We start from the raw sequence: 23,713 nt of genomic DNA on the forward strand, positions 1-23,713 counted from the left end.
TTTTTTAGAATAGGTCTAATACAGGCCATTTTCCATCCTAAGGGGAAGAGCCCTGTTCCAATAACTAGATTTAACAGAGGGGTCAGCGAAGCGCCAACCTCATCCATAGCTAGATGTAAAATGTATGGGGGACAGGGGTCTAGTGGGGACCCAGACTTGGTTAGAGATAGTATGTCTACCACTTGCTCTTCATTCAGATCGGTGAATTGTGTTAGGCTACCTTGGGGAGAGTGTTCGTCCCATGTCTCTAGATTATTTGTGCTGTTAGCCTCCGCTGAGTGCCAAAGTTCCTCATAAACCATTTGGACCTTAGTCTGGAAGAAAACCGTGAGCTTATCCACAAAGGCTTGGTCGGGGGCAAAGACAGTGTTTCTCGGACAGCGAGACAGTGCTGTTACTGTTTTAAACAGTTCTTTGGGGGAGTTTGAGGATTCTAGAATCTTGGAAGTAAAGTAGGCTGTCTTAGCCAATACTATTGCTCCCTTATCATTTTTTAGTACTGAGCCATATTCGATCTTATGGGCCAAACTATATGGGGATCGACAAATGCGTTCCTTATGTCTGCATTTTATTTTTAATGTTTTAAACTCTGCTGAGTACCAGGGAGCAGATACTAGTCTTTTACTAACCATCTTGTTAACTTCAGGTGCCAGCTGATTTATTGCATGGGTAATCCAATTACCAAAATCAGTAGCTGCCTCATTGGGATCTGCCCTGCAAATTGGATTCTCCTTCAAGGCCGTGGTCCGCTCTTGTTGAGATATTTTCCTCCAAGCACGTACCTTGCTCAGAGGGGGTCGGTTTCTGTGGCACAAGTTAGTATTAGGGATATTAATAATAAAGTGAACAGCATAGTGATCTGAGCAGAGTAAGGGAAGTGAGCTGATCACTTCAATGAGAGCACTATTAGTAAAAATACCGTCTAAGGTATGATCTGCCTGATGTGTGGGTTCCCGTACAATCTGCGTCAACCCAAAACTGGCTAGAGTGTCTATTAGGCTTAGAGTATCAGAATTGTTTGTTACCTCTAGGTGAAAATTAAAATCCCCCAACAGTGTGAAAGAATCCACGTTGAGGCAAAATTCCATGCGAGTCTGCAGAGTAGTAATGAAAGATAGCCTGGGGCCAGGAGGTCTATAAATTAGAATTCCTTGGAAACATTCCATATTATTTAATTTTATGCTCAAAAACATTGCCTCCGCATCCAATAGTGGCTCTGGTGTCATTCTCACCTTATAACAGGCTCAGTAAATTAAGGCGATTCCACCCCCCTTTGTCCCCATCCTATCCATATTGGTAACAAAGTAGTCCGCTGGAACTACATAATTCCAGTCAGGATTGCTAGTGTCATTTGCCCAACTTTCTGTTAAAAAGATCAGGTCTGGTTTTTCCAGTTGTATAAGGCACTCCGAATCATTTTTATGTTTAATTACTGACGTGGCATTGGCCAGGACACAATTGATAGGTTTGGGGATAATAGTGGTTGAATTGTTTGTTTGGGCATTAGGGTATAGGGTCAGCCCGTCCTGCCTAACATTGAACAGCCTAGTGTTATTGGACTGTAATTCTTCCCGGGATCTGTTCGTATTAAAGGAGCCTAGTTTATCTCCACACCGATTGCAGTGACTCCGGGAGATATTTTTAGAGTCCATCTTTACTTTCAATTCAGGGCACTCACCGGGATTAAAACTCATAAGCTCATTTCGGGTATAGGCCAGCCTGGAAAACTGAGCAGAGGTTCTGGCGCTGGTCGCGCTCCGGGCGCAGACGGGCTTACCTTTGGCGCGCCCGCTGCGCACGGTCGCAACATCCGGTGATTTGTAGCTGGGAAATAGGGGCCCGGGGAAAGACTAGAACGTTAACCGCTGCACGGGTCCGCTCTAACAGACGGACACCGCGGTCAGCGGGACAATATCTATTGGCAGATAGGCAGTATCATTCAGTATACACAATCTTCACAACAATTTAATTTTCATTTAAAATTTTTAACTTTTTAAAAGAGATTCTAATTTTAAAAAGATTCTAATCGACAGCAGCAAGGCTCCCATGCTAGTAATCAGCGCTGAGCCCAGAACAGTCTACAGCATATAATATAGGTGGTAAGTTCCAACAAAGGCCCCATCGGGAGCGGCCACCCTGCTGCTCAACCTCAGGAATAACTGACAGTACACTTAAACATACACAAATAGAACAGTGGATGACATCACAGAGACTGGCTGAGCAGCAGAGTACAAGACACTAATAAAGGACAAGGAAGGAGGAAGAGCAGAATACAACACACCTTCCCCCTTTAACCAAAGAGATGAAGAAGATAAAACCGAGAGCAGAAAAGCAGAAGAAAGAAAGGACATGAAACCCAGAAAAATAAACACCTTCTTCACAATGGTGGAGAGAAAAGGTAAACACCAACGGGCGAGGGTACCAAAGTTGTACCCACACCCTTAGCTAAAAAAAGAATGCAAACATGACTAAGCGTGGTAAAGCCCACAAGGTGACAATTCCACAAAATGAGAACTGAACACCTCAATGGATATTGAGCAATAAAGGTTCAGTAAAGTCATTCATAAATAAAATGTGAACACCTCTAACAATATGGAGCACCTAAGTGGTTCATAGCAACAAATCACCAATAAAACTGAGCACCTCTAAGGCTCCACCCAGCAAGCATAAATAATACTGAGCATAAAAATGTAATTTAACTCCCATCCTCATCGCCAGTGTAACTAACATCCAATAAAAGAAAGATGACTCCTTGGTTGCTGAGTCCAAAGTGTAGATTTATTGATTAAATGAAGTTACAAGGTGGACAGGTACAGCATATAATATAGATGGTAAGTTCCAGCAAAGGCCCCACCGGGAGCAGCCACCCTACTGCTCAGCCTTGGGAATAACTGACAGTACACTTAAACATACACAAATAGAACAGTGAATAACCTCACAGAGACTGGCTGAGCAGCAGAGTACAAGACACTAATAAAGGACAAGGAAGGAGGAAGAGCAGAATACAACAATTAGCTCATCAGTATATGCAAGAATGGCCGTGGTGGCAGCAAGTAAATGCAGTGGCAGGTCAGGCATTTTTACCTGTTGTGGCCCATTGGTCTTGTCAGTCCTCTGCAACTGGCTCTTCCTCTCCATCTATATTGAACAGGGATGTGATGTGTACATCTTATGCATGCTCAGTGTAATGTTTGTGGAGTGAATGTGCTGCATGAACTGTGGCAGCCGATGATTTCATTTAAAAGAAAAAAAAAATTGTTTTTATTCGTCAATAAACACATAAATTGCAGGCCCCTGAAATCCCAGAGGTACCTGCCGAAGCATTACAACCATGATATCATTGACATTTTACATTAGTAGAATACATGAAGATGCACTTCAGATGAAAAACTGACCCACTACCAGTGTGACAAGGTTTCTCTTCCAGGACACAATTTTTTAGGTCTCACAGACCACTTTAGTATTTTGTCGATGAAGACTTGATGTTGGCTGAGGTAGGTACCTTAGTCCAAATAGCGACCCTTGCTTCTAGTCCGGGAAAGGAGGGACACACCATCAGATAACCCCTGGTAATGTGTAAAGTATTTGCAACCACACTCCCAGTAACACAGTGATAACACCACAAATGGACACCACACTGGTTTTATAAAAATAGCGGTATCTTTATCAAAAGGAATACGATGAGACCAAACGATAGATATCCAACATATGCGTATTCATAATATTTCACTTTGCCGGTTATTCGGCCAACAATCACTTGTAGGTTCTTGCGGTATTAATGAGCAATTCACGATGATCTAATGCAATACTATGCAGTTCGGAACGTAGTAATAAGACCGTCCTTAATGCAAGGAGTAATGCGGTTCGTAATCCAAGAATCAGGCAGTTCATAATGCAAGAATAAGGCCGTTCGTAATGCAAGAATCAGGCAGTTCGTAATGCAGGGAATAATGCTATAAGCCAATCTGCGCGGTCAACTCGGGCTTCACTAGGCCCCAACAGCAGAGACAACAGTCGTAAGCCTAAAGGGTTGGCCCCGGTACTGCTGGGCAGGTATGGGCCGCTCGGGGACTCAGCGCGTCTAACGCGGTGCAGCGAGAGAGAGATCGGAGCACTCCAGTACTCCTTCTGCACGCCTCCCTAGGCCATACACGCTTGCGGCTCCCGACTGGAGTCCAAGCCTTACCTGGGGGGTGCGCTGCCTAGCTCTCCCTCTCTGCTCGTCGGACGTCCTGCTGGGCGGCCCGACGATGTTGCAGCTCTGTTGCTAGGCGACGCTGTAGCCGGACAGGTTACGGCGCTGCCTTCTCCTTCTTTGACTATCTTGGGCAGATTCCTCTCGGCGAACAACGATCACGATCCCTTTCACCTTGCAGCTTCCTTAGCTTCAAGAAATCCTTTAGCACGTTGCGGCGATCCTCCCTCACAGCCTCAGTTACGATGACGGCTCGAGCCACAAACCGCAATGCAGCAGCGTGGACGATGTTTCACGCTGTGGGGGCAATGCGGTCACGGGGCACCTCGTACAGCACCACAGACCACACGGCAGTCTCAGGCGTGCAAAAGCACACGCACCAGGCGTTGCTGAGACACGGTTGGAAACCTTGATGTTCCTGAGTTTCCACAACAGGGGACCAGCTCTCCTCGGGCCCTTGGAGACAAGTTACTTCAGGACATAGCACACAGCAAAATCCACTCAATCAGGGGGGGACAGCACACAGCAAAGTCCCTTGTCCTCTTCTTAGTCAAATCAGCAAACTGCAGGCAACCCCAGAACACACAGCAAGGGCAGTCCTCCTCTTCAGTCTCTTCAGCTGTTCTCCTTTGGCAGAGGTTACTCTTGATCACAAAGTAGTTTCAATCCTTTTTCAGTCGGGATTTCAGTCTAGAGTTCAGGGGTTTCAGCTCATACATTTATACCCCTAAATGCCTTTGAAGTCTTTGTGTTCAGGGGGCTCTGAGCCCGGTCCAAACCAGTTCTGGGTGTCTTCCTGCCAGTGCACACCTTCTTCCTTTGATAGTGAGGGTCTGGGCCCCAGACACTCCGCAGGAGGTGGACCAATACTTTTGTGGCAGAAGCACAGCCCTTTTCGCTTCAAAGGGGCTATTCCTCCCACCACACCTAATGTAGGCCCGCCTGTGCTGTCTCACCTACTCCTCCTAGGTGTCAGGACACACCCCAGACCCTGTCACAGCCAAACCCAGACAGTCTATACACAACCCGGCAGAGGCACACAGGATGGTCAGGACAAGAAACCAGCCACTTCTAAAAGTGTGGTTTCTAAACTCACAATTTAAAAACCATCTTCATAGAAAGATGTGTTATTAAATTCTGAATTCAGGCACACTAAACTCCATCCCTCCATCTTATGCCTATGGGAAGATATGCTGGAAACATGGGACACAGCATTCTCAATTCTGTCCTATGGGCAAGATGGCCTTGCAACAGTGAAAAACGAATTTAACAGTATTTCACTGTCAGGAAGGACATGGTACACACCTCAGTACATGTCCTACCTTTCACATACACTGCACCCTGCCCAGGGGGGTACCTTGGGCCTACTATAGGGGTGTCTGATGTGCATAAAAAGGGAAGGGTAAGGCCTGGCAAGTGGGTGCACTTGCCAGGACAACAAGACAGTTGACAAACTGCGCGCAGGCACTGCAGTGGCAGGCCTGAGATCTCTTTTTAGGGCTACTTATGTGGGTGGCACAATTAGTGCTGCAGGCCCACTAGTAGCATTATGTTGTGATGGGTTCACCGAATGAAGACCAGGAAAAATCAAATAAGGTAACGTAGTTTACTCGTAGCACAACCTGGCATCCAGCTACCTCCACGACCCAGCTGCAACTCGCCCGTGGAGTGCCGTCTACCTCACATTCTAGGCACGAGCACAGAGAACACAAAGAGCATGAACGCTCCAAACAAGGTAAGAATACCTTAAGATCACTAAGCAAGGTAAGTATGTAAAACTACATAAGTATACATCACAACACATCCTCTCCCTTGAATAATAAAACAAGAACAGGAAAGAGAAAAAGAGCAGAAGAGAAAGGAAGAAAAGAAAACAACAGATTGACCAGATAGAGAGAAACCAAGAAATAAAGGCAGAAAAATAAACATTCATGATCTAACATAATCATGAAAGTATCCAGGTGGTCTGCGGTTTCTAACCCCCAACTCAACAGGAGTGTTGAACAACTCACCCTGATCCTCCCCCCTGAATCCCTGATGAGAAGGACACAGCTCATTGGAATGTGAAACGTCTTCAGAACGTTTAGAACATGAATCATTCTTGACCACACTGTCAGGCAAAAACATCGCACCAGAACAGCTTTCATTATCATTGCACGTTTTGTCAACAGAACCTCCTTTCTGATATGAAGCCACTGCGCAAATTCAACGCTCTCCTCCTTCAATGACAACAAAATACCTTCCAACAATGACAACACGACAAGGTCCTTTAAACTTGGCAAGACCACCTTTAATCCTTCCAGATTTAAACTTGACCCAGTCACCAACCGAAATCGTGGAAGGAAGAACTTCAATGCTGCGTACACCTCCAGAAGACACCCAACCCTTAAGCCAAGATGGAACAAGGCGAGAGCCAGGAGGACGCCCTCTCATAATCAAAAATGGGGACTTCAAGGTAACACTATGAGAAGTCGTGCAATAAGCCCATAGCGTGTCTTGAACAAGACGATTGGGAGACAAACCATTGGCTAAAGCAAGTTGCAAAGTACCTTTAATAAGCCGATTCTCCCTTTCCACAATACCATTACCCATCGGATTGTAAAGAGAGGTACATGAATTTAGTCAGTCAGTCAAAACACTTTATTCGATTAGTTAAAATCATAAAAGTACAGAAATTCATAAAAACACATGCCATGACATAACCAATACAAAATAAGATTACAATAAATCCATATAATGAAACAACATACAAACAATTAAAAAGTCATCATTAAAAAATTACTCAAGTATTGCCCAAGCTAAGGGATTGTTTCGCCTTGCAGCGCATAGCAGCCACCAGGAAGTTTGCCACACTAAAGATACATGAATGTTTCACACCACACCTTTCCAAAAAACAACGCATTTCACCGGAGGTGAGTTGTCCCATTATCCGTAAGGAGAACTTGAGAAATGCCTTCACGTAAAAACAAAGTCTCCAACACTGTAATAGTGGACTTCGTTGTAACATCCTTCAAAAACTCAAGATGTAACCATTGCGAGTGTACAACTACAAACCTCATATCTAAAGACAATTCCGAAAGAGGCCCAATAAAATCAAGACAAATGGTATGTCATGGTTGACCAGGATCCACAATGTGACCCATACAACTTTGTGGGCCAATTTTTAATCTCTTCTCGCTCTCTTTACAGAGAGTACAATTAACCACCCATTCTCTGATTTGATCATCCATGGCAGGCCACCAAAATTCTTGTTTTATGCGCCTGATGGTCATACCTTGGCCAAGATGACCCTCATGGGCAATTTTAAAGATGTGTAACCTAATGGCACTCGGAGGAACAAACCTCTCACCTCTCATAATCACATCCTTGCCACTCAGAGAAAGTTCATCCAGCAACTTCCAATAGGGCCTAAGTGGAGCTGAGACCATACTCTCACGGGGTGAACCTTTCTTAATGAGAATTAAAACATCTTGCAGAATAGAATCTTCAATCATGGCTTCAGACCACTGTGCCTTGGAGAAAGAGCCTAAACTGCATTCACAAACCTCAAAAACGAAGGCAACAGCCTCTTCATTTTCTAGCTTGTAGACAATCTTTGTCTACAGTTTCCCAATCAAGTGACATGCGTGATAAGCAATCAGCCTGTAAGTTTCTCCAACCCTGAATAAACTCAATATCATATAGATATTCTTGTAACCTTGCAGCAAACCTAGCTAGACGTGCTGATCACTTTCCCGCACCCCCTGCAGACAAAAGTTTCATTAAAGGTTTGTGATCAGTCCTTAACACAAATCGTGAACCCCACAAGTATACTCTGAAGTATTCTACACCCCAAGCTGCAGCAAGAGCTTCACGCTCTATTACCGAATAATTCCTCTCAGACTGGGTGAGAGTTCTCGAGGCAAATGCGATGGTCCTCTCAACACCTCTCTGAAACTGGGACAAGACCACGCCAATTTCAGTTAGACTCGCATCAACCGTAAGAAACGATTTACACGAGGCATTAAAAGGCGCAAGGATTCCTGCATTACAAATCTCAACTTTAATCTTGGAGAACGCATCAGACTGATTCCTTTCCCACTCAAATTTGCACCCTTTGCGAAGAAGTTTCCTGAGAGGTTCAGAAATATCCGCAAAGCCACGCACAAATTTTGAATAGTACTCAACAAGGCCCAGAAAATACCTGAGCTGGTCTTTGTCCCTCGGGGAAGGAGCATTCTTAATGGTATCCAAAAGATTTTTTTGGGGAGCAATACCACCGCTAGAAATTGAGTATCCTAAATAATCAACTCGATCAGTAAGAAAACAGCATTTATCTTTGTTGACCGTAAGACCCTGTTGTTCAAGCTTCCACAAAACATGCCTAAGAGCTACATTATGTTCCTGGATAGATTTTTCTGAAACCAAAATGTCGTCTTGGAAGTAAACTACTCCAGGTAAGCCTTTAAGCATGTTGGACATCATTCTCTGAAAAACACTTGTGGCGGAAGCTAATCCAAAAGGCATGCGAGTAAATTGAAAAATACCTTCTGTTGTGATAAAAGCTGTGAGAGACTTTGAGTCAGGATGCAATCTAATCTGGTGGTAAGTACTCCTCAAATCAATTTTGGAAAAATACCTACCACCTCCGACAGACTGCAAGAACTCGTTGATATTAGGAAGTGGAAAAGTGTCAGTAATTATATCACGGTTTAAGGACCTAAGGTCAATGCGAAAACGAAGTCGGCCATCAGACTTAAGCGTCAGAACCACCAGAGAAATCCATGAGGACACCTCCACCGGCTCAATAACTCCAGATTTCAATAATTCGTCCTACAAATCTTTAAGGCCTTGCCTGACAGAAAGAGGAACTTTCCTGAGCTTGTGTTGTATTGGGCATGCATTTGGCTTAAGAATAATCTTATGCTGATACCCTTTAACACAACCAAGCCTATCCTCAAACACCTTGTGGGTATCTCGAAGAATGTCCTCAACCTGTATGTCATCTTCCACTACCATGATTTGATTTGTAGCTCTAGGAGTGATGACAATGTGTAGATCATATTGGTGCATCCAGCTCAGGATTGGAGGACCCTCTTTGGCAACATAAATCTTGCCATGGGTGGCGCGTGAATTGAAAGAGATCTGACCGGACACAAGTACATAAGTATACATCACAACACATTACCAGCCCTGGCACACATAGTACACTTTACTATGGACTTTACTAGTAAGACAAACATACCAATTATGGACTACCAATTACCATAACCCTTTATACAGGGAGCACTTGCATTTTGACACTGATCAGCAGTGGCAAAGTGGCCAAAGCATCTAAGTCAGCAACACAATGTCAGAAAAAGGTTTAGGACAAAGGCAAAAAATTTAAGGAACTTTAGCCAAAAAGGGCCAAGTCCAACACTTATACATTACATTTGACACATATTGTGGGCTTCGGGTCAGCCTGTTGCTTCAGTGGCTTTCTTGTCTGTCTCGTTGCCCTACTTCTTATTGAATAGGCTTTTCTCTGTATTTTGCTTTTCTTCATCACTGTGTTGTGATTGTACTACTTGTGTCCTTCCACTACTTGCAGTCTGGGAACAGTTTTTTCCTTTTTGTCTCGCCGTTAAAAATTATCGCCGGTTTAGCAGCAGAAAACTGCAGCTAAAGCGGCGATAATGGGCTTGATAATATGCCCTTGAGAATTCCAATAGAAGTCCATGTTCTGGTGTCAACATGGGCTTTTATTGGAATTCTCCAGGGCATATTATCAAGCCCATTATTTCCGCTTTAGCGGCAGTTTTCTGACGCTAAACCGGCGATAATTTTAACGCTGTCCTTGATAATATGCCCCTATCGTGTGCTGCTCCCCCCCCATAGATACCTGACCCCACTCGCTCTGTGTTGCTGCCATTTCCTCAACTCATCTTTTGCTCCTCCCACTCCAAACTGTATCTTTTTTTTAATTTTTTCCTCCTTCCTTCCTACTTCAAGTTCCTCAATAGCTCCCCTGTGGTGATTAATTAAATGTGCTGCGTGTACAGTGTACTCCTCATGCAGTGGAGCTCGAAGTGCTGTTCTAAGTTTGGGGGAGAATGTTATGTTTTCAATGTTGGTGACAGTTGTCTCCTGGTGCTGCGACGATTGAAGTGAATAAACCAGCCGCTCCCTCAAGTCTTCGTGCGCCTCAATATTTGATGTGATGATTTCTACGATTTGTCGACGATCGGATGTAAGGAAGATTCGATACACGTTATTTAACACAGCAGGACCATTACTACGGAGGAACCAGTGCTTCAAATTGGTAACAAGAGAGAGGGACTACAATTTGTGTTTACAAGCGCTGCCAACATTTCAAGTGAATTGTATGCCATGGAAGATAGGAGCGTTTGCTTCAAAGGTTAAGGATACAAACTTGTGGTTTCAGTAGCGTATAAATCGACAAGTTTGTGTGTAGCACAATTTTTGTACACTGTGCTTACTGGTAGTGTGTTCCAGCGAAGGTCATCTATTAGACGGTTATTGGCACGAGAACGTTCTCCAGTTAAACTTCTGTGCTCGTGATCTGGCATACGCGCAGCTCTCAGTATGGGTGATTTGCCATAAAGAGGCGTACTACACTATGCAGCGGACGTTAAGTACTCAAGCTCTATTTCCTTTAGCATAGCACGCGATTCGCTGCACAGGCGGCCATTTTGATACTTCTCTCTCCACCCGCTCCTCCATTGCTTCCATGACCCCTCCCCCAGTCACAGATTTTGCATTTTTTTTTTAAACAAATTATTTTGAGTTTTGGATTACTCTTCAGCTTCAATTTGCTGCTGTAACCCTCCTTTTTTTAAAACTAACTTGTGTACAATTATTTAATTTGTTTTTTAATTTACTACTTCGAGATGGTCTATAAAATACAAAATAGCAGCTCTGTTATCCCATATGTGCATGCACAGTGACGTGTATACATCATCACATTGGGTCACAGCAGTCTCATGTCGCATGTGCATGCATTTGGTATAAGGCTCCGCTGCCCTCATTCCACCTCCCTCCCAGAACCCCCTACAACCTCTCCACATCCTTTCACCCAGGACAGCAGCAGTAAAAACGGTTGGGAACCATAATGTGAGACCTTTTGGCTTTGCCAATGCTAGTTTCTTTCTCTCCCTCCCCCACCCTGCTCATTTTGGCCATGATGTCCACATTATAATAATCGCAGATTTCCCTCTATAAATTTAATCCACAATCCAAACAAGGTAGAAGCAGTTGCTGCTTTCTTTTGGATGCACAAAGCATGTGAAAACACAACACCTCTGTGACATCAAGTTGTTGATGATTCCTCACATTTCTTAATTACTTGCCATTTTTACAGTGTACTAATAAAACTGCAGCAGTAAAATATGAGATGTTTAAAAGCCGCTCTTTTAGTTGATACGTTTTTGAGGAGTACTGTAAGTGATATCACACTGCTGAAGTTGGCTGGAGGCTGGCAGATTCCTGGGGAGCACGTGTGCTTTCTTGTGAAGTTCCTGGGTGGGGTAGTAGCGGCAGTGAAGGTGTGTGAGCTTGTGATAAAGACTTGTGAATAGATGCTCGTTTTGTATTGTGTGCCTTCCATTGGCAAACGTCTTCACTGACTTGGCTCCATGTTTGGCCGTCACCGCACTTGCAGTCTGTTACTTCGCAGAACAGCTGTCTGACATTGTCACACATGGGAAGCACAGTTCAGTGACCAATGTACTCTCTTGTCTGTCATGGCCCCCTGTCTCATCTCATCTGACTGGCTGTGCATTTCAAGGAAATAGCAATGGCCTGAAAAGCTGTGTTATTAAAATAAAAAAGGTTTTGTTGGTACTTGAATTGCTTTTGTTGATTTCATTTGGGGATTTGGTGTCGCCCTGATTGCTAGATGGTTCAAACATTATTTACCTAATTTTTTTCTCTGAGGGGCTGCAAGGTTCAGTTAGTTAATTGTTAGAAATTACTTTTTTGACGGCAAATTGTTCACATATAACATCTATCAATCGATCTATATACACAGATATATATAGGAAATGGGTCTCTTTAGTTGGCAATGGTTTGCACCTTGTCCAAGTAGGGACCCTTCCTTCTAGTCAGGATAAGGGAGTTACACTCCTAAAATATCCCCTGCTCACCCCCTTGGTATCTTGGCTCACCCCCTTGGTGTCTTGGCACGAGCAGTCACGCTTATCTTAGAGGCAGTGTGTAAATCATTTGCACATAACCAACAGTAAAACAGTGTAAGCACTATAAAATGACACCACACCAGTTTAGGAAAATATCCAATATTTTTATATACTTGCGAGAAGACCAAAAACTATAAAAATCCACAAAACAGTACTTGGAAATCTTCAGTTATCAAAATAACCTTGAAATAAAGTTGCTTGAAGTTGATAGCTCCATCCGGGGCTATCACGGCGTCGTGAACAAACAAATCCAAACAGTTCTGGCTGACTGCGGGCCAGCTACAGTGTCGGGGAGACCCGCAAAACAGTACCTTTATAAATGCAGGAGGTCTCCGACCTCTCGTTGAGCTTCCGAAAGCACGGCCTCCCTAGGCGTTGGTTCCGGAGGTCAGTGCAGGAATAGTCAGGCCCTTGAAGTCGCATGCGTTGCAGATCGAACTCTTCGTGGTTGAAGTCGGGAGTGCTGGCGTTGGCAGGCGTCAGGTGCTGCGGTGCGAAGTGCAGCGGTGCGGCGTGCGATGCCCTCAGGTCACGGTGCGAGCAGGGGCCTGGTGGCGGCGTCAGATTGTGTCGTTGTTGAGACCAGGGTCGTTGTGTAAAGTGATGAGGTGCTCGTCGCGGTACTGGCAGGTCACGGTGCAGACAGCGTTGTCGTTGTTGCTGAAGCGCTGTCGTCGGCTGACGAACTGGAGTCGATGGCACCGGTGTCGGTAGGCCTAGGATGCTGTGCGGGAGGAGGACGGTGCGTCGTGTAACTTCAGAGCGGTGCCCTCGGACCACAGTGCAAGCAGCGGCGTCTATGTCGGCGTGAAGTGGATTCGTCGTGGATAGCAAGGCGGCGTCGTGAAGTGAGGTGGTGTGGAGTGCAGTGCCCACAGATCGCCGTGCAAGCAGCGGCTCAGTGGCGGAGTCAGATGGCGTTGTCGGTGAGACCAAGGTCGCGTTGCGGCGGTGCCCTCTACAGTGCCTTCAGGACACGGAGTCGGCAGCGGCGTCGTAGACGGCGTTGGATTGCTTTTTCTTCTGTTGCAGCACATAAGACACAGTCCCCTGTGCTGAGGGCAGAAGAACTGTGCTGTTCCTAAGACTTCTTGAACAGGGGGCAAGCTCTACCTCAAGCCCTTGGAGATACTCAAAGAAAAGTTGCAGAAAGTTCAGTCCAGTCCTTTCAGTGCCCAAGACAGAAGCAGCAGTTCTGCCTCACAGCTTCTCCGGCTCTTCTTCTTGGCAGTCTTCTTGGTCCAAAGAGTTCTGAAGTTCAGGGGTTTGGGCCCCACTTTTTATAGCCCAAAATCCTTTGTCCTCTCAGGGAGATGGTGTCTGTGCCCAGCCAGAACCAGTGTTGTCCTCTCTGGTGCAGCTTCCCAGCAGGAGGCGGAGACAGCATTGTCCAAGGCAGACAGTGCCTATCCAGGTGCAAGGCAAATCTCCTCCCACCACTCTAAATGCAGACCGGACCTGTTTGGGTGCTAGTGACAATTCCTCCCACTACTCTGAATGCAGCCCAGGTCTTTTCAACCCATCCCTGACCCATCTAGACTCTCTGGAGCGACTGTTCCTCGCCAGCCCCTGTCACTCCAAAGCCAGACAGTCAATGCACTTTGTAGCAGAGGCACACCAGATGGCTAAGCAAGAAAATACCTACTTTCTAAAAGTGGTATTTTCAAACACAGAGTGTAAAAATCACCTTTACTGAAAGATGCATCTTTAGATTTTGAGTTTAGGCATACTAAACTTTTATTTTTCTACCTTCTTCCCAGGGCTAGCTGTGTTTATAAGATGTTAAAAACAAACTCCCCTTTCTGTCTTATGGGAAGAGGTAGCATTGCAATAGTGAAAAACGAAATTGGCAAAATTGGCAGTAATTCACTATCCGGACATGCCACACATACCAGGGCATGTCCTACCTCTCTCATACACTGCACCCTTCCCACAGGGGTACCTTGGGCCTACCTTAGGGGTGACTGACATGTAAGAAAAGTGAAGGTTAGGGCCTGGCAAGTGGGTACGCTTGCCAAGCAGATATGGCAGTCCCAGACTGCACACAGGCTCTGCAATGGCAGGCCAGAGTTACATTTACAGGTTGTTTGTGTGGGTGGCACAATCCAGTGCTGCAGCCCACTAACAGCATTTGGTTTACAAGCCCTGGCACACTCAGTGCACTTTATTAGGGACTGACATGTAAATCAAATACACCAATCATAGAAACATCAATCCATAACACTGAACACTGCAATGTCATCAAGGTATGCGGCACTGAAATCCTCCAGTCCAGCCAACACCTGGTTGACCAACCTCTGAAAGGTGGCAGGGGCATTCTTCAACCCAAAGGGCATCACCTGAAACTCGTAATATCTTTCTGGGGTTGAGAATGCTGACCTCTCCTTGGCCCCATCGGTTAAGGCAATCTGCCAGTACCCAGACGTCAAATCAACATGTAAATCAAATACACCAATCATAGAAACACCAATCCATAACACACTTTACAACAGAGCACTTACACTTTACCACTGATCAGCAGTGAGAAAGTGCGCAGAGACACTAAGCCAGCAAAATGGAGTCAAAACCGGGAGGTCAGAAAGCAAAAACTCTGGGGAAACACGCCAAAAGATGCCAAGTGTAACACATGTCCCCTCCAGCTGAAAGTAGGGAAGACTACCCTCTTCACTAAGGTGGAAGAACCTGGACAGACCATCTGCGTTGGCGTATTCTGTGCTACGGCGATGTTCCGCCGTAAAGTCCATTCTCTGTAGGGAGATGCACCACCTCAACAGTTTTGGATTCTCACTCCTCGTTTGCATCAACCATCTGAAGGGTCTATGGTCTGTCTGAACCCAGAAGTGAGTCCTAAACAGGTAGGGCCTCAGCTCTTTCAGTGCCCAGGCCACAGCAAAAGCTTCCCTTTCTATTGCACTCCACCTCTGTTCCTTGGGGAGTACTCTCCTGCTAAGGAAGACTACAGGCTGGTCTAGGCCCTCTTCGTTCAGTTGTGAGAGTACCGCTCCCACACCATGCTCTGAAGCTTCGGTCTGCACAACTAATTCCTTGGAGAAGTCAGTGCCTTGAGCAAGGCTCCGTGCACATGGCGGCCTTCAGGGCATCAAAAACATTCTGGCAAGACTCCGTCCAGATCACCTTCTTGGCCTGCCTCCTGGAAGTCATCTCTGTTAAGGGGGCAACAATGGTGCCATAGCCCTTAACACACCTCCTGTAGTAATCGGTGAGACCTAAAAAGGCTCTCACCTCTGTCTGGGTCTTGGGGGGCTCCCAAGCCAGAATGGTGTCAATCTTGGGCTGTAGGGGCGCCACCTGGCCTCTTCCTACCTGATCTCCCAAGTACACCACAGAACCCTGCCCGATCTGGCACTTACTGGCCTTGATCTTGAGGCCTGCCCTCTGCAGAGCCCTCAACACTTCCCCGACGTGCATCAAGTCCCAGCTGAAACTGAACACTACAATGTCATCAAGGTATGCGGCACTGAAATCCTCCAGTCAAGCCAACACCTGGTTGACCAACCTCTGAAAGGTGGCAGGGGCATTCTTCAACCCAAAGGGCATCACCTGAAACTCTTAATGTCTTTCTGGGGTTGAGAATGCTGACCTCTCCTTGGCCCCATCGGTTAAGGCAATCTGCCAGTACCCAGACGTCAAATCAAACATGCTGAGAAACCTGGCAGGTCCCAACTGATTAATGAGCTCATCAGCTCTGGGGATGGGGTGCATGTCAGTCCTGGTGACAGTATTGAGCCTACGGTAGTCCACACAAAACCGCAGTTCTGGAGTGGCACCTGGTGCAGCAGGCTTTGGAACCAAGACCACTGGGCTTGCCCAAAGACTGTAGGAGGGCTCGATCACCCCTAACGCCATCATCTTAGAGACCTCCTCTTTGATGTTGGCCCTGACCCGGTCAGTCAACCTGTAAATCTTCTGCTTTACACGAGGGCTATCCCCAGTGTCCAGGTCATGGGTACACCAGTAACACCTGGGGTCAGAGAGAACAGTGGGGCAAACTGTCCCAACAGCTGGTGACAGTCACTCTGCTGCTCTGAGGTCAGTGTAAGGGAGAGGATCACACCTTCCACTGACCCATCATGCTCCTTGGTGGACAGGTACTGACCCATCATGCTCCTTGGTGGACAGGTGGTTACGGAGAGGTTCACTCTCCTCTTTCACCCCATCATCTGTCGCCAAGAGCATGCTCACTTCGGACCTCTCGAAGTGGGGCTTGAGGCGGTTCTCGTGCAGGATCCTCAAAGGGTTCATTGGAGTCCGCAAATCCACCAGGTAGGTGACATCACTTTTGCGCTCCACCACCTCAAATGGCCCTGTCCACTTGTCCTGCAAGGCACAAGGTTCGACTAGGGCCATGACCCGCACTTTTTGCCCAGGTTAAAATTCGACCTGAGTGGCATCTGGTCATATCACTTTTTCATTTCTTCCTGTCATGCTTCTAGGTTCGCCTGAGCTAGTTTCTTGAAGCGGGCAGTTTGGTTTCTAAAGGCCAGCATGTAACTAAACGCATCCTGGGGAGTTTTCCTGGGAGCTGCCTTCCAGCCTTCCTTCACCAAACTCAGAGGGCCTCTCACAGGGTAACCATACAGAAGCGCAAAGGGACTGAACCCAAGGGACTTCTTTGGCACCTCCCTGTTTGCAAAGAGAAGGCATGTCAAGAGGACGTCCCACTTATGCCTCATGGGTTCTGTTAGACCCTTAATCATGCCCTTCAAGGTCTGGTTGAATCTCTCCACCAGACCTTTACCTTGGGGGTAGTAAGGAGTGGTGAACTTGTAGGTGACAGTAGAAGACAAAATTCCTAGGCAGTCAAATGGTTGAAACTAATTCAACAACTCATCAACGCAGACAACATGATAAGGAGAACTCAGTGTGGATATAATTAAGTTGCGTTAAAACATATTGGAAATTTATTTAATTCATTTTTTAAAAGGACTTGCGTTCAAATAATGTTGTGAACAATACATAATTCTGAAGCAACATAGTTTCAGTGAAATACACAATCACACAGATATCACAAAGCCAAAAAATGGTCTAAAATAGACAGAGCATTAATACGTGTACATAGACATAATGATAAACAGTACAACAGAAAAATAAGGGCAAATGATGTGAGGTGGCTAAAAGATGGATCTTCTCAACTCGCGTTTCGTCACTAAAAGCGACAATGTAGTCTTTTTAATTGTCTGTCCCTGCAACTTGGGCTATGTTGGGGAAACATCTAGAGTTATTGCCACACGATTAACCGAACACCGCTCTGCTATTTGTACCACTAAATTAAATGCCCCCATGGTGAAACATTTTCATGAACTTAAGCACTCTCCCAATGATATTATATGGCATAATTTGGAGAAAATAAAGAATCCTAATGAATCTAGAAATGAGGAAATCCGGAAAAAACGCGAAGTCTACTGGATATTTTTTCTGAATACATATAAACAAGGATTAAATCGTGATTTGCCTTGGGAGAATGCCATATTATTCAATAGTTATTAAAAGGGTTTTTTCTCCTCCCCTCCTTTTTCCTTATTTGTACAATCCACATAGACTGAATTTTGCACAGACACTCAAGTGCGTTATCGTTCAGTAGTCTACTTTCTATTTCCATTATCGGGTTAACACATCACAAGATCACGTGATACCCAGGCGGACTTCAAAAACTGCACCCGCATGCATTCGGTTTCCCAACATGGCGGCTTCACACATCTCATAATTCTATCCGTACCAGGTAGGAGCACTTTGCTGCCTTTCGCTCATAAAAGAATCCTAACTTTAAGACAGAAAACTTTATCCGTCATCTCCTTTTATCTGCAGCAATTTGTAACCTCAGTTTTTGATATTCATTTATCCTATGTTTAGAACGCTACAGACATTTCCGTTGACCCGCCTATGGTTTGTTTGCCTTGGTGTATCCCTACATTTACATATGGATGGCTATATTGTTTAAGGCCTCAAATTCATGGACACTTTAAAGCACTAGCTCAGATCAGGCATACTCACTATCCTATATCTTTCGCTCTACCCAAAGAAAAAGCTGTATAGATTTTTGCTGATCGCTGAGCTGTATTAGTCTCATTTAGCCTTTTTTGCCTCCGCAGAGCTGTGCTGTTATTTCCTTGCGAGCCTGCCCCATTAAGAAATTCTATTTATTGTCTGCGTCAACCACGGATATTAATACCCGGGCAACACTTCATGATTACCGGTTTCCTGAGTGGCATCTTAGAGGCAATAAACCAGGTAATTACTTTACTTTCCATCCTCACTTATGTAATTAGTTCACTTGACCGTTTTCGATTGTTGAATCACACACAATCTTTTGAGATTTATCCTTTAACATGCAGAGCAGCGCCGACCGCCCTTGAAAACCCACTCTTGGTATGACACACTTTAAGTCCCAAGTATCCATCTTAGATACTAATAAAAGCGGAGAGGCACCAATAAATATCGTTCGTCCTCAGCGCAGCATTAATGCGAATTAATTTGCATATGCAGTATAACTTCTCTAAGTGAGTAACTACTAGTGTGCACCCTCCTCTTGTATTTTTGATATCCTGACATTGTTTAAATCTCCTAGTTTTGAGCTACTATTATATTCATATAGAGGTCTGATGTTATCGGTACATCTATAGACTGCGATTTGAAGTTGATACCGCATTTATATACAGTAAGCCTTATCTGCTTTTGTTGTCATCCTTGCTACCTAGCTTTTCATATTAACTGTATCGAGTCACATACTTTATCAGTGTCTTTTCATTCTTCACTTCCTTCTTTTTTTACTCTATCCTTCTCCACTTTTTTGTATCGGTAAACATTATTCTCTCACACCATCTCTACTGCGGGTGACTAATACTGCCACATCTATATCTAAGGTGAAGGTACCTATTCGGACGTTTGATTCTTCCCTGAGTTCTTTATCCTATTTTACTCCTTTTCGAGTCTCACTTTTGGCAACTCCTGGTAAAATATAACATTTCATTTATCACTCAACTCCGTGTGTTTTAAGAATTTGTGTTTTATAGAATTTTTATTGTCCTGTAGGAAAGAGTTGTGGCCCTCCTAATGAAGGCGCTTTTAGTGCCGAAACACGCGTTGAGAAGATCCATGTTTTAGCCACCTCACATCATTTGCCCTTATTTTTCTGTTGTGCTGTATTTCATTATGTCTATGTACACGTATTAATGCTCTGTCTATTGTAGACCATTTTTTGGCTTTGTGATATTTGTGTGATTTTGTATTTCACTGAAACTGTGTTGCATCAGTTATGTATTGTTCACAACATTATTTGAACGAAAGTCCTTTTAAAAAATAAATTAAATACATTTCCAATATGTTTTAATGCAGCCTAATTATATCCACACTGAGTTCTCCTTATCATGTTGTCTGTGTTGATGAGTTGTTAATGTAGTTTAAACCATTTGACTGCCTAGGAATTTTGTTTTCTACTGTATTATTACCCTGTCCTAGGAGCTCTAGAAGAATTACAGGGGGTCCTTGATATTCACAGAACTTTTAGGTTACACCAAACTCCTTCCACAGGGATGTCATATACATGGATATGATATCGGTCCCCCTGTCAGAAACCACCTCTCTGGGGAACCCCACACGGGAAAAAATCCCCATTAACGCCCGGCCCACCACTGGTGTCGTCGTTGTCCTGGGAGTGGTTGCCTCTTTGTGGCATGGTCCACCAAGACGTACCCGTTTCCCATGGCTGTCTTAGGATCGAGTGGCCCCACAATGTCCATCCCTACCCTTTCAAAGGGTGTTCCACCAACTGGAAAAGGTTGGAGAGGAACTTTGATCTTCCTCCCGCGCTTACCACTTGCCTCGCAAGTTTGGCAAATCCTACAATGTCCATCCGACTGCTTTCGCATTTGGGGCCAGCAGAAGTGGGTGACAAGTCTGTCAAAGGTGTTGTCTCGCCCCAAATGTCCTGCCAAAGGCATGCCATGAGCCAGAACCAGTAGGAAGGTCCTGAAGCGCTGGGGTACCACCAACACACAGGATGACCCAGGCTCAGCAACCTTAGGCTCACTATACAGGAGACCATTCTGCCAGTTGGTCCAATATGATTAGGCTTTCCTGTTTTCAGTTTCTATTTTTGGTAAATTCTGGTGGGGTTTTCTCAGTGTTTTCCAGTGATTTCAATACCTTAAAAAACAGTGGTTATCAGTGGTTACACATTTTCGCACCATTAAAAACAACAGAAACAGTGTTTTTCCGGTGTTTATGGAAAGGTTCTGCACGGATAGGGCATGGTATTTAGACAGTGTACATACAGTGTATATGAGGGCCAAATACATTTTTACAAATCAAACTTATTGTACTATACCATATAATACTTCTTTAATGAGTCTTTTGTCATGCGCGCTCACCCTTTTCTTCCGAGGTAAACTTTTATCTGTGAAAATGCCATCTCAACATTGACCATCAAACAAGGACAGCAGCAATCTGTGTCCAGATCATGACTGAGCTCAGACCAGGGCACATGGGAAGGGTAGGGGTTCACCCACAGCAGAGGCAAGGAGAGGTCCTTTGTGTGCCCAATAAGGCTTCCATACTCTAGCGATGGCTGTTCTGCATATTTTTCCAAATGTATTTGTTCCTGAATTCTCAATTCACCTCTTGATTGCAGTAATAATATTACTGCATGAGGGTCCTACCCTGTAGAGTAGGACCTCAGTAGGGTCTGCTTGCAGCAGGCACCTCTACCAACCCTATCCTTCCTGCAGTGATAGACAACAGAGTAGCTACTCACTTGACCAAACAGAAAGGACCTTGAGGCCTCTAAAAGAGCCAGGAGACTTCTATAGCACTTCTACAACTCAATGCAATGCAGGTGAGGGGCTGATTAAAAGGCTTGGAGGTCACTATTTACGGCAGCTTGGGTCTCTCAAGTGCTAAGCGTCCAGCACCCAGAGGAAGCGCAGAGGTCCTGGATGCCAGGGTGGATCCAGTGTCAAAGCAAGTGCCTGGGGGGAGGGGTATTGGGAAAATAGAAGGGGAATAGAGAAACTCAATGCTTATTTCAAACATCCCCACAACAACGGCCTTATATCCAATCACACTCTGTTTTAAATATTATAAAATGCACATTCTGCGGTCTTAAAAAATTCCCTTATTCTATGCATACTCAAAACAGCACGCATGGGTACTCCTCTCAATATCTCAGTGTCTTTCTCCATTAATATAAGTGTGTTTAACTGTGCATGCGTGTTGAGGTGATTAAACACATACACAGGTACGTTCTAGAGTACAACTGCCGCAGCGGCTCCTTTGCCCTCATCCTCTTGGCACAAACATAACTTTTTGCGTGCAAGTTTAATCGTTTCCCGACTGGACGTGCAGAGCGGATCCCAAAGAACAATTATCTCAAGAAAAAAAAGCCACCACGCACTCCGTCTCTTATAAGAAGCTGAATGCCTTCATCCCGGCCGTTTGCAGAAGGATTTTCTCCTGCCAGTGTGAAAGATGTCTCCCACTTGATTTAGCTCATTTACTGCATCTTTGTTCTTTTGCATTAGATCCATAGAAGACATACCTTGAACAAAGGTCTTCAGTTAGTTTGGGGCCTGGTTTCAACCAGAGTACACAAGCAAGGATGTATTGGGGAATTGGGTGGAAAGATATAATTACGAAAATAATTGTCAACACTGTACAAATGGTTGTCACTTATTTTAATTTCCTATATTTACAAATCTAGAACGTGTACAACAAAAGTGATGTACCCAGGATTACACTTTTTTTTTTTAAGTTCTAAATCTGGTATTAGGGCTCTTAACTGAAAGTATACAGTCAACATTGGTAAAAAAAAGATGTCAAATCACTCCATGTAGGATGTGGGCATTTCAGCCAATTCAGATTATTGATGCTAGAAAATTTACTTTTATTTGATTGATCATTGTATGTTTATTGCTAGGGTTTGCTTGTGTGTTGCTTGTGAAACCTCCTGATGTATGCCACAACCGTTTTGTGGGTCGGTTTGTCACTCTGTGGCCTTTTGTCAACCCGAGGCACTTTTAGTTCTGGCTTCATAGGGATCACCATTATGGGACTTGGATTTTCTCAGCCTGTATTTATTTTGAAAGTAAATCTACAAGTACACAAAGTACTGATGATTCAGAAGTCACGACCGGCTTATGCTTCCATATTGTGGAGTCTGTATAGTTTGCAGTACTCCAGCGGGACGCAAAGTGACGAGTGACATCTTCAACCAGTCCTGAATTTTATGCCAAAAACAATTCACATTATGGAACATATAGTTTTGTTTGTAACAATACAAGTGTGGGCTTACAAATTTTCAGCTTAAGAACTTGTGTTTTTTTAAAGAGCTGTGTAGATTTTGACTGCATCTCAGCACTACACAAACAATGACGTAGTCATTGTTTACTGAATGCATGTAATGGAATTGTGCTGACCTGCTGGGGTAGGAAAAGAGATGTGCACAGAAATAAGGGAAATACCTGGAAAGAAAAAAAGCTGCAAAAATGGTAAGGAGTTCAACTTGTGAAGTAAAAAAGAGCTTTACAGTGCAGGAAGGTTCCTGCCCGCGGCACATAACTCTGAAGTAAAAGAACAGCTTTACACAGGGTAAATTGACCTGCCTTTGGCAGTAAACGAGTGATGGGTGTACAATTATTGGGACATACCCCAGAAGTAAAAATAGCAACTGTACATAAGGGGTCTGCCTGAGAAGTAAAAAAAAAAAAACAGGCCACAGGCCACCTGGGAATTAAAAGAGAACTGTACACAGACATAAATAGAACTGCCCGGGAAGTAAAAGGGGAGTCTACACAGAAAAAAGGGAGATACTTCTGAAGTGAAGGGGCAGATTTACACAGGATAAATGACCTACCTTGGGAATGACAGTCCGATCTAAATCAAAATAATGGGACCTACCTGGTAAGTAAACAAACTCATATAGCAATTAATTAAGAGAACAAATATTTTTTCCCATATCAGAAGAAATATCAGTGGTGCATAGGAATGCCTGCCTCATTTACGCATGAGGATTTTCAAGATTTCCTGGAATACAAACAGATGTTTTTGTGAATAATATAAAAGTCCAATACCTCTTCAAATTAAGCTGTTTGTCGAGGATGTGGTTCGAGGCTGTGAACTCAAGAACACGCTAATAAATATTCCGGGGGTGTGGGGGCGGGGGTTCAGTCTTCCAGCAACAGGCAGAGTGGAGCTGCAGGGGCTCAAGAAGGGGTGAAAAACAACAAAGCCTCATTAACATGTAAATGGTCTTTTAAAGACCTGTGAAGTACCTGCATGCAGCTGTGTCTGTGCCCGGGAAGCTGTCTCAGCCCGGGCTGACCCGCAC

General features: G+C 44.6%; 1 protein-coding gene across 4 annotated transcripts in view; it reads left to right on the forward strand.

Annotated features, from left to right (window-relative positions):
- CMC1 (C-X9-C motif containing 1) overlaps positions 1-23,713 on the forward strand; it is a 223,076-nt gene that overhangs the window by 21,488 nt on the left and 177,875 nt on the right. For 2 of the 4 annotated variants that reach the window (XM_085630557.1, XM_085630556.1), the window contains exon 2: positions 18,483-18,621. The exons of the other annotated variants lie outside the window; for them this stretch is intronic. The gene's annotated coding sequence lies outside the window, so the exon portion shown is untranslated. The remainder of the gene's footprint in view (positions 1-18,482; positions 18,622-23,713) is intronic. 4 annotated transcript variants of the gene reach the window in all.

The sequence above is a fragment of the Triturus cristatus genome, chromosome 10, assembly GCF_964204655.1.
Source record: "Triturus cristatus chromosome 10, aTriCri1.1, whole genome shotgun sequence".
Taxonomy (NCBI): Eukaryota; Metazoa; Chordata; class Amphibia; order Caudata; family Salamandridae; genus Triturus; species Triturus cristatus.